The sequence below is a fragment of the Ambystoma mexicanum genome, chromosome 13, assembly GCF_040938575.1.
Source record: "Ambystoma mexicanum isolate Mex_15411 chromosome 13, UKY_AmexF1_1, whole genome shotgun sequence".
Lineage (NCBI taxonomy): Eukaryota > Metazoa > Chordata > Amphibia > Caudata > Ambystomatidae > Ambystoma > Ambystoma mexicanum.
In genome coordinates, this window is record NC_090938.1 from 384,702,901 (window position 1) to 384,717,644 (window position 14,744).

General features: G+C 44.1%; 1 protein-coding gene across 5 annotated transcripts in view; it reads left to right on the plus strand.

The window, feature by feature from the left end:
• LOC138521240 (dehydrogenase/reductase SDR family member 4-like) overlaps positions 1–14,744 on the plus strand; it is a 257,133-nt gene that overhangs the window by 163,091 nt on the left and 79,298 nt on the right. The window contains exon 8 of one of the 5 annotated variants that reach the window (XR_011282983.1): positions 2,579–2,707. The exons of the other annotated variants lie outside the window; for them this stretch is intronic. The gene's annotated coding sequence lies outside the window, so the exon portion shown is untranslated. The remainder of the gene's footprint in view (positions 1–2,578; positions 2,708–14,744) is intronic. 5 annotated transcript variants of the gene reach the window in all.

Consider the following 14,744-nt stretch of genomic DNA (forward strand, 5'->3'; position numbering starts at 1 on the left):
ATTGTCGAACGCTGATTTATTTATTTTATTTGTATTTGTATAGCGCACTAACAGCCCGAAGGCATCTATGCACTGTTTCAGGAAGGTTTCTTAGGTACATTAAGATTCTTTGCTCAGGGTTACAACGAGCATGTAGCATGGATGTTACAAGTTACATTCACAGACGATTATAAGTTACATTAGCTAAAACAGTTGAGGCAAGGTACTGGCAGTAGAAACCGACCGAATATCAAGAGTACATTGGGGGGACACATTCTCCCAAGAGTCCAACAGCTTCTGTGGCGTCCCTCAATGAGCTAGCCTCTCACCACTGCTATTTAACTTGTACCTCTGTTTTCTCTGTGAGGTACTAGATAACATCCAGGCCTTTTTCACCAACTATGCTGATGACACTCAGCTGGTGGTGGAATTGAGCGGTAATTATGGTAAGGACAGTATACTAGTGAAAGACCTCTACAACAACATAGAAATATGGATGGACCAAAACTGGATGGGTTTGAATGGTAATAAGACCGAGCTGATGGTCTTCGGCTCTAATCAGGCCAGGCCTAAACTAACATCAGAATATGAGTCTTTTGAGATCAAAGACACACACATCAAAGTAGTGGGCAAGGTCAAAACCTTGGGCATGACTTTGGAAGCTTCAATGAATTCAGATGCCCAAGCCATGTAGCCATGTATGTAATCAAAAATGGCTCTTACTACATTAGGTTGCTGAGAGCAATTAAACCTCTTCTCAGTGAAGTAAACTCCACTACCATCGCCATAGCAACCATCTTATTCCACCTGGATTATGGCAACGTGCTTCGACTTGGTTCCAGTAAACAAAGCTTGATGAAATACCAACTTATTCAAAACAACAAGGTCAGGGTTCATGTTGTCACCACTGCTTTTTAATATATACGTCAAATGCTTATGTGATCTCCTTATCTCTCTGGGGGTCAAGTTTTCAAATTATACAGATGATACCCAGATGTATAAGGATGATGTAGCACACGCTGACGATGTTTTTAAAGCAATACAGAACTGGATGGCCATGAATTCCTTGGCCCTAAATGATTCAAAGACTGAGTTACTTATTCTGGGAACACCACACAGACTGAAGAACCTATATGTACAATATAAATGTCTTGTGATTAATGGGAATACTATCCCAGTATCCGACTCAGTCAAGACACTTTGAGTCTTTTCTGATTTGCATCTTTCCTTTCTGGAAATCTTCATGTTCATATTATGTTCACTTGCTGTGGCAGATTCGTCCTTACCTATCGGAAGCTAATAGGGCCCTGATTGCAGCAGCTATAGTGAATTCAAAGCTGGAATATTGCAATAGTCTTCTGATGGGTACATCTCAAGCCAATATTAAAAACCTCCACGTGTCACAGAATGGAGCAGTGCATGCTGTCTATGGACTTGATTGTCGTTCAGAGGCTTATAAATCCCACAGGAAACTGCATTTGTTTCCAGTTGAGCAGCATAATCGCTTCAAGGGCTCTTTTCTGGTGTTTAAATGTTTGGCGGTCAAAGCCCCACTCTATCTTTCCTCTAGAGTGAAAAGAACCCCTGGTTGATGGACCCTCAGTTCAAACAACAGGGTAACTTTAGATCAACCACGTGTAATTTTAAATAGACAGGGCCCACTTTAATGCCTGGGCCCCTTTTCTTTGGAACTCGCTTCCGCCAGACATTAGAGGTTGTGTTTCCATATTCCACTTTAAAAAACGCCTAAAAACATTTCTTTTTGATAGTAAATCTGACTAAAATAATCATATGAACACAGAATTGTGTTTGGGGCTTGCCCCCCCCTTTCTGCATGTCTTAACTCACACACTCTCTTTTTATGTGTTGTGTCTGTGAGTCCCGTGAGCGCCCTGAGGCCTTCAGGCGTGTGGCGCAATATAAAAAATCTTTAGATAGAAGTACCTTAGTAATTTTTCAATGCTTTAGTCTGATAACATTAAGATTCTGTGATGAATACTGGGTATCGTAGTAAGCTTCCAGCTAGTGCTGAACACATCAGCTCAAATTCTAAACCTTCTCTTTGGTGTCCAGCACATAACTCCTGCTTTCTGTACTATCCACTGAATACTCAGGTGTTTCCAAATTTAATTTGATTTATTTAATTGTTTTTTATAACACACCTAATACCATACCTGAGTTTGGTTTCTTAGTGCAGATCTGGGATTCGAAGCTCTGTTGCTCTGCCTGGTTTGCTTCCAAGGCCAGTACGTTGCCCCTGTGCTATCCTCCGTTCACTAGGAGCATATTCAAGTTGGTATCCAGGGTCTTCCTACTCTGCATGGTGGTGGGCTTTGATATCTGGGAACCATTTGCCTCCGTGAGGTTACAGGAAGACTAAGACCATCTTAAAGATTTTTGGGGCCAAGGGCACAGGCACATTTTGCTGTCTCTCTTACCAAAGCTTGATCGCCTGACCTTGCAGCAATCAAGAAACTCACTTAAGCTCCCCTGGCCCCCTTAATCCATGCTTGAATTAGAATAATAAACATGTGCTATTTTCAAGAGCAACATTATATTTATATGTATGTTTAAAATGTGCATTTTTGCCACTGTGAAGGCATCATGGAGCTGTTGAATCAAAGAAGTAGAAGGCAGCGGAGACCAAAGCCTCAAGGTTTGCAAAAGCGACAGGATTTCAGATGTTTCCTAAAGGGTATGAAATCGGGTTCCCTCCTCAGTGAGCAAGGTAAGGCCTTCCATTGTTTCCCAGCAAGGAAGGAGAAAGACCTACCTCCTCCCGTGGCTTTCTTTATCTAAGAGAGGACTGGTATAGTCAACTGCAAGGAGAATATTTAATCAAACAAGGTGTAAGAAGGGCAGGACTATTCCTCAAGGCACCTTATGAACAAGGCACAGACTTAAAGAGTACCCTCTCCTTGATTGGCAGCCGAGGTAGGAATACCAGCCATTGGGAAATATGTAATTGTTGTCTTACTTTAAAGCAAATTAGCCACAGCATTCTGAAAACTCTTTACTCTAAGAACAAGTTTCTCTGGAAAACCTAGATAGGGACTATTTCCAAAGTCTAAGTGATCTGAGACAAAGGCGTGTATTTCCATTGTCCTCAGTAGAAAAGATAGAAAGGGCAACAGGTGCTTTAGCTTACAGAGCTGGAAAAAAACAGGATCTCAAAACTTGAAAACCTGGGGTTCAAGTGAGAGTTGTGTGTGAAACCATCACTATTCCAAGATAAATCACCACAGGACAATAAGTACCAAAGAAGTCAGGCCAGAGAAATGAGCACCTTGGGTCATGCTAAAATTGACAGCTAGACTTTCATTTTGTCTGAATTATTTTTTTATGAATTTGCATCCATCCAGTTTTTAATTGTCATCATGCAATCTCTAAACTTAACACACAACAGCTCTTTGCTGGCTAGGAGCCTGAACAGAATTTGCCTGGCATCTGCATAGTTTACAAATTGGCGGTCATCGTGTCTAATAAGATACCTGGGAGAACAGATGTACATATTGAACAATATTGGTGACAGAGAGGACCCTTGCGGTTCTGGGTACTTTACAAAGCAGTGGTTTAGATTCTGAAGAAAAAATGTGCAATCTACATTGGGAGTAGATGGGCTCTAGCATAGGAACAGTACATTAACAGCCGCATTGAGGAATACAGCTTGTAGCATAGATGCACAACACAGATCAGCATTCGTATGAAAAACGTACACATACCTCAGCATAGAGATCTCAAATTAACAGTGGTGAATGTGCAAGTGCTCAAGTATGAGTACTGGAGACAGACAGGAAGCAAAGAGGAAGGAACATGTACAATAGTACAGAGGGAGGATACAAATGAACAGTTATCAGAAAGGTGTGTGTATCCAGACAGAGGGAGAATAGAAGAGGGCTCTGGTATTCAAGTGATGTTGCTATGAGCGGGCCAAGAATGTTCCAGGAACATTTACAGAAGAGTGATCAAACGGATTTAAGAAATAGGTCAGAAACGTAATCTCTCTGTTTGCTCCAGTTCTTGTGGTAAAAATGAAATGTTGCCACAGAGTATCACATGTTCTCTCTCCAGCCTCCTCCCCCTGCATGTTTCTTGTTCTGCCTCCTCCACCTCTTCCTCTGACCTCACCTGAACAGCTCACAACTTCCTTCTTCCTGGGGTTGCTTTTAAATCCCACTGTATCCTCTGGTTCGGCTGTTGTCCCTAGTCAATCTGGCCCTGTCTTCTGTGCCCGGTGGGTGTTCCATACAATGTTTTGACATAGTACCCTAAGTTCTGATGCCGTTTGCGAAGGATTTGTGACAGGTTAGCCAGGACTCCGGCTGTTTTCCAGTTAGCTCTCTCCACTGGAGTGCTCAGAAGGCTTGGCATGGAGCACTTGTGGTTCTCTATATCATGGGTGCTTTTCTCGGTTTCTCGAAAAGGGAAAGGAAAACCTTACTAGCCTCTGCATTCATAGGCATGGGGTGATGCAAACTGGCACTATACATCTACAAGTTGGGCGATAGGGAGGGGACAGAAATTGGGGCCACCCAAACTTGCACCGTCCCCCCATTGGGATAGGACTGCCTCTGGATTCCACCCTGGTAAGCCTCCCAACCCTATGCTGAGAGGAGTTCCTATTGCCCCCTTGACAATGGTACTGAGCTTGTAACACACCTCCACCCTTTCTCCTAAGTCCTCCTCCTCTCCTTGTCTGCTGGCAAAATGAAGATATAGGAAAAATAAATCCCCATGTGCCTTTTTGGACCCAGTCAATGTTCCACTGTGAAAGAATATAGTTGTAAGGCAAAGAACTATCTCAGGATACAATAATTCGTATCCTTATTCCTTGCCATCCAAACTAATAGGACGGGATCTCTCACCAATTTAAACTGCCAGCCTGTGATATAATACCACAGACTGAACACAGCCCATTTGATGGTTAAGAATTCTAATTCAATGAAGGGTTAGTTATTTTCCATGGGAAATTATTTCCAGCTGATGTGCATTATAGGTTTCTCCTCCCCCTCCTGTATTTGCAAGTATTGCTCCAAGGTCATGTCGATCTAAAGAATAAACTCCTTGAAAAAGTCTACAATGGTTAATAGTGGACTTCTGCATAAGGCTTCGTTGAGCTGGTTGAAGGCAGCTTGTGCATCGCTATCCCAATGAATGATATTTGTGTGGCTTTTTCCCAGTCTGTCGGTCAAGGACCTAAACGTTTTTCTCTGAAAGGTTTGGTATGAACAGTCAGTATATCTGACCAAATGAAGGAAAGCTTGTGTGCCCTTTTTGTGATTGGTTTGAGAGCTTTTTGTACTAATTACATCTTAAACATTTGAAGTAAAACCTGTCTATTGTCAGACTGAAACCCTAGCTAATTTACACTGGACTGGGCAATGGGACACTTTGTTGGGTTGGCGGTTAGGTGGGCTTTTTGAAGTTGTTCATGGACAGCTGTCCAATCATTGAGATGCTATTTTCCAGGGAGCTGGGGACAACAATATCATCGAAGTAGGGTTCAGCGAAGGAGCAGCAAGAAGCCAGGATTCGGTCTATTAGTCTCTGGAATGTTACTGAAGCTCCATGGATACCAGAGGACAATACAGTGAACTCAAACAGACCTTGGGGGTGAAAAAGGCTGTCTTGGGCTTGGCTTCTTTATCCAAAGGTACTTGCCAGTAACCCATCATCAGGTTGAGTGTGGAAATACATTTGCTTGCTTAAGGTCTCAACCAACTCATCTATCCATGACATTGGATAGGCACCAAACCGGGAGATTTAATTTGAACTGCCTGAAGTCAATGCAAACTCACCATGTGTTGTCAGGTCCTGGGACAAGGATGACATGGAATGGAGAACCAGTTGCTGTATGACTGCTCAGTGACCCCTGGGTCGAGAATCTTTCTTTCTCCTCACAGATTATTTGCTTTCTGGCCTCAGGTACTCTTTTGTGCTTCAGCCATACTACAATTCTGGGAGGTTTTTGGATCTTGTGGATTACTCCCTGAACTCATCCAAGCTTTGTACACAACATATCTGCATAGCCGTCAAGCAGCTTGACCTTTTCTTGGTGTTTAGTCATGAACAGCCCCACCGTCATGGTCATCCCATGGATTTCATTTAGCAAGGAGGTTTCCCTCATGTTGTTGGCATATAACTGTAGCAGCTGCAGGTTACTGTTTTCTTTCCAGGTCATTTATATGATATAGCTGGGAAGGTTTCCACTTGTCAACTTGTTGGACCTCATAGGTTAGGAGTGAGAACACTTCTGTAATTGCGCAGGGGCCTGGCCACCTTGCCAGTGGTCTGTTCTGTGTGGTGGGGAGAAAGACCATGTGAAAAATGTGTAGTCTGGCTTCTTTGGTCTATGCCTTTTCATAACTGGTCTGGGAATTTTGCAGATGGGTACTGACTAGTTGGTGCACCTGCCACATGAATCTCAGGTGTTTCTTACCATGGGATTGTCGCTAGTCTGCTGGCTCTTGGGTCCTCCCTTTCATGCTTCATGATGGTCAGTAGATTGCTGGGGTATCTGCCATAGACTAACTCAAACTGTGAGAGCCCTGTGGATGATTAACATTCTCTAAACAGGAAACAGAGCCCACAGGATTAGGTCATTCCAATTTCATCCATCTTCGGTGACCAATTGCCTAAGGATGCAATTCAGAGTTTGATTAAACTGCTCTACTGGGCCGTCTGACTCAGGTGTAAATGGAGGCAGGGAGGGTTTTGATGTTCATGAGCATCTTCATTTCACCCATTAGTTTTGACATGAAACTACTTCCCTTGTCTGTGAGGATTTTAGCTGGAAAACCCACAAGAGTAAAGAGAGAGGACCTTCAAGATGTGTTTTGTGATGTTGCTTCTCTAAGGGAATGCTTCAGGATATCAGATCCGATAGTCGACGATCACCAGGATATATCAATTGCCTGATTTGGCAGATTCCAACAAGGTTACTATGTCGCTTTTAGCCCAATTTTTGTAAGGTAGCCATATTTCGCTTTTAGCCCAATTTGTGTACGGTAGCCATTCTTAGCATCTAGCCTAATGTGTGCAAGGTAGCCACATTTTGCTTTTAGCCTAATTTGTGTAAGGTAACCATATGTTTGCATTTAGCCTTTGTGAGAAACCTGAGGGTATTCTCACTCCTACTCTCCTTGGATCCTCTGCGAAGGTGTCCAGGGACAGTCCATCACTCCTGGATACTGACCCTGGGGGTGGAGAAGCAAGGGACGATCACCTGGGTGGAGGATCCTCTGGGATCAGGAGTGGGGTGCCTTCGGGCGAGACATGGTAGCCCCCTTTTCCTATTGATGACCAACCTAACCCTCCCCCGACCTTTATGCACTATTATAAGCCGACTCCCATAATTTCTCAACATGTGGCACTTGACAGTACTGAGACGAGGAAGAGGAGACTGAGAGTAATGCACATTAGACCCTGTCACCACTTTGGTACTGGGACGAGGACGATGCTTGCAAAGTGTGATGAAGGTCAGGCATTTCCTCTTAAATATGGTTAGGCAAATCCAATTTTAAGTATACACCTGCAGCGTGTTACAACGGTACAGGTGTACCTACTTGAGGTGGCAGATCAGGGGGAGATGAATCTGCTGATTATGTTAGATCTCTCAGCAGCCTTTGACAAAGTGGATCGCTTACTTGAAAGACTCCAAGAGATTGGCAACATTTCATTTCAAACTAGTAAGTGGGTTGCTTTCTTTTTGACAGAGACGCAGCAACAGGTGAAGTTGGGCAAATTCATTTGTATCCCTCTTGTATCCCTCTTTCACAGGAGTGTGGAGTCCCTTAGGGCTCATCACTCTCTCCTCTGCTATTTAATCTCTATTTGCACCCCCTTGTAGACCTACTTAGAACACACAAGGTCCACACTCATTCATCTGCTGATGGCACTCAAGTGTTTGTCAAGGTGGGGAAGGTGGAAGAAATCTTCCAGTTGATTGAACAATACCTGGTGAAGGTGAGGATGCTAATCAGCTTCTGCTGAATGCTAGTAAAACTGTAATGCTCACCTGGTATCCACGGGGACCTCACTCAGCCTGTTCTGACCTCTTACAACCTCAAACCCTTCCCTGGAGGCTATTTGACTGGAGACTGGGCCTTGTTTTCTTAGATAGTGTGCTCTACGTCCTGCTTTCAGCGCAGGGGCGCGTTGATTGATGCAGGCTCGTTGCTGCCTAGTTACTTCACTGGCAAGAGTCCGACAGGTAAGTATAATGAGTCTTTTGAACAGTTCTCTAACTATGTTCCTTTCCTTCCTTAGATGATGGCCGGCGTCCGGGGATGGCGGCGTGCTGCTGAGATGAGAAGCGCTGAAGGTGAGTGAGAGCGCGATGCACCCCTTTTGTATTTGTATTGAACTGAGCTCTTTTCCTGTGTCTTTTAGGTGACGCTACGTTTTCAGCGTGGATGGCAGTTATGAAGAACAAATGCGGTGAGTAAGCGCGGTATGCGGCGCCTCTAGATGTTTCCACGCTAACCTGGAGTGTCTTTTCCCTCTTGCAGATGGATGAGAAGTTCCAGAGACAGAGTTCCTCGAGAGCGACTGGGATTCAGGTAAGCGTTTGAAGCTCGTACAATATTTAAAAATAAGCAAAGATTTGCTGAATGCTTACTAATGCCTTTTTTCTGTTCTTTTCCCTTTTCCTTAGGAAGCGGTGTGCCGGGATGGGAATGACACCGCCGAAGATGCCCGCAGAACAGAAGGAGCGATGAATGATGGGCAGAAGCGCCCCAAGGTAAGGCTGTTCCTAACGGTGTTCTTGTTCTTGCAGGAGCTGAGCGCAGAAGAAAGATGCCCGCCTACTGGAGACTGATCCGAACACGGTGAGTGTCATGCTGCAGGTGCAGAAAACACAAAGCATGTTTCTCAGTCTGTCTTTGGCATTTTGCGCCTCCTCCTGCCTGCGGAGGACCATGCTGTGGTGGTGAGGGCCATGGTGAATGCCCGCTTAGATTATGGTAACGGCCTACTACCAGGTATCCCATATCTTTAGAGTAAAGAAATCCTCTCCATTTTCCAGTCCCAGCCACTCCTTGAACTGGTTGACTTTAAAATGCAGTGTTTAGTGTACAAATGTGTAAATAATTTTGCTGCACTTTACCTGTCCAAGAAGATCCGGCATCCCAACTCACCAATTTCGATCTAGTGACAAACTTCTGTTGGACATCCCTGGGTCTAAGTACTTATTTCGAGGGGACCGCTGTTTTGGAGTGTATGGCCTGACAATCTGGAGTAAGTTGCCTCTAGGGATTAGAGCCCTTAAATCACTATACCAATTTCAAAAGGCGCTAAAAACATATCTTTTAAAAGTAAAAAAAATAAATAGGTGGTAGCACTCTAAAATGGATTTCTCAGTTCAGCTAATGTGAGTGGTGCGTCGACCTGTAATGTTCCATTGCGATTTCGGGTAAGACTTTTTTCTTTTTGATTCCATCTGCGCCAAGACACGATTGAGTTTGACAAGTGCACGTTATAAATCTCACACATCAAATTATAAATATAAATGCTGACAGAAGTTGCAGCCAAGAGAGCGACAGGGGGACCTGTGGGGAGAAGATCAACAGGTGGCCCATGTGTGGAGGCATAAGCCATGATGGGACCTCTGGGATAGCCGGCCCGAAGTCCACTGTGCTGGAGCAGGAACCCCTGCGACGAGACACGTCCAGCCGGAGCTACGAAAGCCTCAGAGCGAGCTGTCTGTATCCAGTTGGAGCCCGTGGAGCACTCAGCGGGGCAGAGCCAAGCCCAGAACATGAGTGGGGCTCGTACCAGCATGCCCGCCAACCTACGAAGCTAGAGGAGGGAGTGGGAGCTGCTGAGGAACATTGCTGCAGATCGGTGAGTGTCAGGAGAGGCACTCAACAGCTGGAGGCGTTCCTAGCAGATGGCGAGGCCTCAATACATTCCCAAACGAAAGGTAAACGTACAATTAAGGCTGCTAGTGCACATTGAATACAGAACCAAATGGGAATTTGAAAGCAAGCATATTGAAAATGTATTTTACCCGGAACAGAATGCAACTCAACATTTGAGCACAAACAAGCATATTGAACTTTTATTATGCAACAAACTGAATGAAGCTTAACCATTGAGCACATTTCCTATCTGATAAATACCAAGCATAGTGAAATCAAGTAATTCCCAAACGAAAGGTAAACGTACAATTAAGGCTGCTAGTGCACATTGAATACAGAACCAAATGGGAATTTGAAAGCAAGCATATTGAAAATGTATTTTACCCGGAACAGAATGCAACTCAACATTTGAGCACAAACAAGCATATTGAACTTTTATTATGCAACAAACTGAATGAAGCTTAACCATTGAGCACATTTCCTATCTGATAAATACCAAGCATAGTGAAATCAAGTAAATAAGCTTGTGGATTATAAAACTAAAGGAAGCTGTATGGGCAAACAAGTGATACAGAGACTACTAAAGGGAAAGTGCCCAAGTAACAACATCTGAGAAACTACATCAGTATAAAAGAGTGCCATAAAAGGTGTGACAGAAGTAAGACCACCACAAAGTGAATTTTATGAACAATTGCAGTGCGGCAAGGCCAAAGACTGCCAAAAGGTGTGTCACAAACTCTGGCAGAGCCAGGGGAATACCAAGGAGAACCCAAACAAGTGTAACTATTATACCTAAAGCCAAGAGGCCACAAGGAGAGGGATCCTGGTTGCACAACCTGTGGTGGGGGGACTGTGTGGTCCGACAACTGCGCCTAGACCAGTGAGCCCTGAACTACAAGTACCAAAAAGACATCACTGAAAGGGGCACTACCAAAGAATGGATGAGGCAATCCAAGGACATGGTCAAGATGACCTTAAGTTGTGTTAACCTTTTTTTTGAAAGACTGAAACAAGTATAATTGTCAGAGGTGAAGTCATGCGGAAGGGAGCCCTCAGATGTGAGACAGTACACCTTTTGTCTCGGGGCAAAGCTTTGAGACCATTTTCTTTTGAACTATTTTGCTTGGAACTTGGGTAAGGGAAACCCTGAGAATGTGTGGAACTATATTACTTTGAGTGGAAGAAAGGTAACTAAGACTTTTGTGGTACTTTCTTGAACTTAGGGAACGGAGCAGAAAGAGAAGTTGAGAGCTGGAAGCAGCTCCAAATTTTGTGTTTAACACTATTTCTGTTGACTTTAATATCCTTATACAGTGTTTATCTTTAGTTGTGAGGGCATGCATAGGTTTTGGACAGGAACAGACTTTCAAGTTGAATTATTTGGCTCAGACTTTCCTTAATTTTGTTGAGGTAGGGTCATCTGACCTTAGCACAGGGCAATTTAGGCCTTCAACCATCCTGACATTTAAACTAATAAATATATTTTATTTGAATGTTAAGTCTGTTTTCTGTGTCATACCTCATGATGCATTCACACCTTATGGTGTAAGGTTGCCATATGATGCATTTAGCTTACATGTGTAGGGCAGCCTTATCTCACATGTTGGCAATCCGGCGCTAGTTAACCATATCTTGCATTTAGTCTACTTGAGTAACGTAGCCATATGCATGCATCTAGCCTTACATTGCAAGGTAGACGTATTGAGCATTTAGCCTAAGTGTGTCAGTGAAGCATATTTGCATTTAGCCTACTGGTGTAAGGTATGTTGTAGCCTAATTGTGTAGGGTAGACAGTTTTTGCTTAAGGTGTCTGCTAAAATCGTTCACTCAATGCCTGTATATGCATTTTAGGCCATGCTCTCCTTTAAATTTAGGCATTTTTCTAACTTTTTCCACTCTACATCTGTCTACGCATTTAGGCCCTGCTCTCCTTTTGAATCTATTCGCACCTTCTGCTTCTAAACAATACCTCCACCATGCCAAACAATTCCAAGACCAGATTCTATTGTACTGCACACTAGCTCTATGCTGCTCACTTTTGTTGCCTAGACACTTTACAGCCTTTTAGCATAATATTAATATATGGACAACTTTTAGAAAAATTGAAATTGTATCTAGATTTGAGTTTTTAAAAATTGTGAAATGTTCACAGTAAATCTGCTTTGGGAGTGGGCAAAGCAAGAGATTAGCAGGCACAATCTCTCTTTGTTTGTTTAGACTGCATAGCACCCCTCACAACGCTCTGCTTACCTAGATTGCTAAGAAAGGCTGAACTACAACTCCCAAGACAGTTGTAGTCCATGGCTTTCTTTTATTGTCCATCAGGCGCAACAGTGCGACAGAGACCAGCCAGTCTGTGTTGGCATAAAAAGGAAATCCTGACCCTCATTTTGTTGATTGGCACGTAGCTGGGAGTGTGGGGGGGGGGGGTGACTGCTGGATACAGGTAGTGTGCGAGTGGAGGGGAATTGGGTGTGGGGGACGGGGATAGGAAGTGGGAGGGAACAACCACATTTTGAGGGCTTTCCTGAAGGCCAGGTGATCCTCTATGAGACAGAATGCGAGGGGGAGGAAGTTCCAGAAGCTGGGTGCAAGGACAGAGAAACAGACACCTCATAATATGGAGAACTTGAAGGGGATCTGCCAGGAGGTATGCAGGCCCTGATCTGATGATTCGGCTGGGGCAGTAGCGTGTGAGCCTGTGAGCTTGTTTTTGAGGAATTCTGGGACTTTCATGTGGATGGCACGGTGGGTAATACCCATGGCTTTGAAACAGACCCGTCGGATGATAGGCGGGCCAGTGAAGCATCCAGAGTGCGGGCAGAGCGCAAGGAGGAGTCTTGCTGCAGAGCTTTGGATCTGTTGGAACTTTCTGAGTTGATATGCAGGCACACCTCGGTAGAGGGATTATGGTAGTCTGGGCGCGTGAGGATGATGGCCATGATTTCAGAGACGCTATGAGAGTAGGAGAGACATAGAACGATCCGCTTGAGGATGCAGAGTTGGTAGGTGAATGATCTGGAGACTGCATGGATATGACGGGAGAGGGTCAAGTCCAAGCTAAAAGTGCATCCTAGGTTTTTGGCTGAGGAGGATGCAGAGGGCGTGGGTCCTAATGAAGGCGGCCAAGGGATGGTTTGGGGAAGAAGAGCTGTTTTGCCGCAGAGTAGGATTTTGTTTTTTCCAGGGTTCAGGAGCAGACGGTTGTTCGTTATCCTGAGGTAAATGTCTGAGAGGCAGGATGCAAGGTATGGGCGGGGTGCAGAGCGGGAGTTGGAAATCTTGAGGATGATCTGAATCACCTGCATGGTTGAGACAATGCATTCCCTACACTTGGACTGCAGGAGCTCTGTTCTTCTGAAATCCCGTATAAAGGTGGCAGGCATCGATCTACTAGCACCCAAAGAAAACGATTCAATAGCACAGAAATTCACAGTTCCCATAAGCTCCAACCACCTCACCTTAACTGTAGACATTGTTGTTTGTACAGTTAACCCATTTTCTCCCCCCGCACACCGCACCTTCGTACATTAGCCGAAGGCACACGCTCATTCCATTCACCCAGCACCCACAAATAGCACAAACACTATTGCACAGCATCTCTGCCATAGGAATGAAGCTGCCTTTAATGACAAAAATTAGAACTGTAGCTTCTCACATAATTCGCCTTAAACAAAATACCCCTATTTAGTTCATAGTTTACATCCACTGCGCCCATCCAAATGCCATTCAGACATGGCTGACTAGCCGGGCATTGGCCACCCTCACATAACTTTAAATGGCTGAAATACATGCACGCATGATAGCTTCTCCTAATTCTGGACTCTGGTGCCACATCGGGACCATCATTATGGTCAAAGGCACCGTACAAATGACAAAAAGGAATGAATGAATGTCCATACTGATCCTGAAGAAAGAGACCTCTATAATTGCCAACAACTGGATAAGTTGCCAAGGTTCATCATCTGGAGAGGATTGTTGGCAGAACGGACACCAGGGGCAAAACTGTGTAATCTCAGTGAATATTTCAGCCAGTAAAAGAGGATGAGCAAGGAACTCTGTGTTTTCTCCCGTCCAAGGTGCCCCACTGTCAGGTAAGAATGTGTTAATTCGAAATCACCCTTGTGGAATTGCTTCTACACCAATAGTTGGTGACAGCTGGTACCTTCTCCTCTTGGGTCAACAACAACTTGATGCAAGAGTCCACTCACCGTCAATAAAATGTTTCTTTTTTTTAGAGATCACTTCTCAGCTTCTGATACCAAGTTCTTCAGAGCCTGCTCTATAAGCGCATCCCTTCTATGCGCTTCTGCAATTTCAATGGAGGCTAGTCCCGAGAATAATCTGAATTGGACTTGTTTTTTGTTGTGCCTCTGTTATTCCGCCAAACCCTCCTTCTGTTCTTCCAGTGGGTTCCAGCGTCTGCACCATTTTGATCTCTTTGATCAGTATCTTCTTGCATATTAGTTGAGATCTGGGTTGGCCAGATCTCATAATATAAGAGGTGTTCTCAAGGTTCAAGAAGATTTATTTTAGCTCTCCTCTGTAACCTCTATAAATAATTCCTGCCCCAACTTCAAAGGAATGCTTATGGGGCAACTCAGACTTTGGGGTACACTTCCATAGGTTCCCTCCGGTATCTCCATTTGTAAACTGGCCTGATCCATGGCTTGGGCAGGGGTTGCTCAGTGAAACTCTCACTGAGCATGGAGATGCCCGATACGTAGTAAATACTACTTTAAACAAATAATATTAAATAGTTAATAGTTCTATCTTTCATTGAAAAAATGAAAGTTCAATAATCTTCACATTTTCCAAAATTATGAGTAATCCAATTATCTTTATTCAAAGGTGGTCAGCAGAGGCCCTTTGCTGTTGCATTTTCGGACTTGAGTTCCTTCT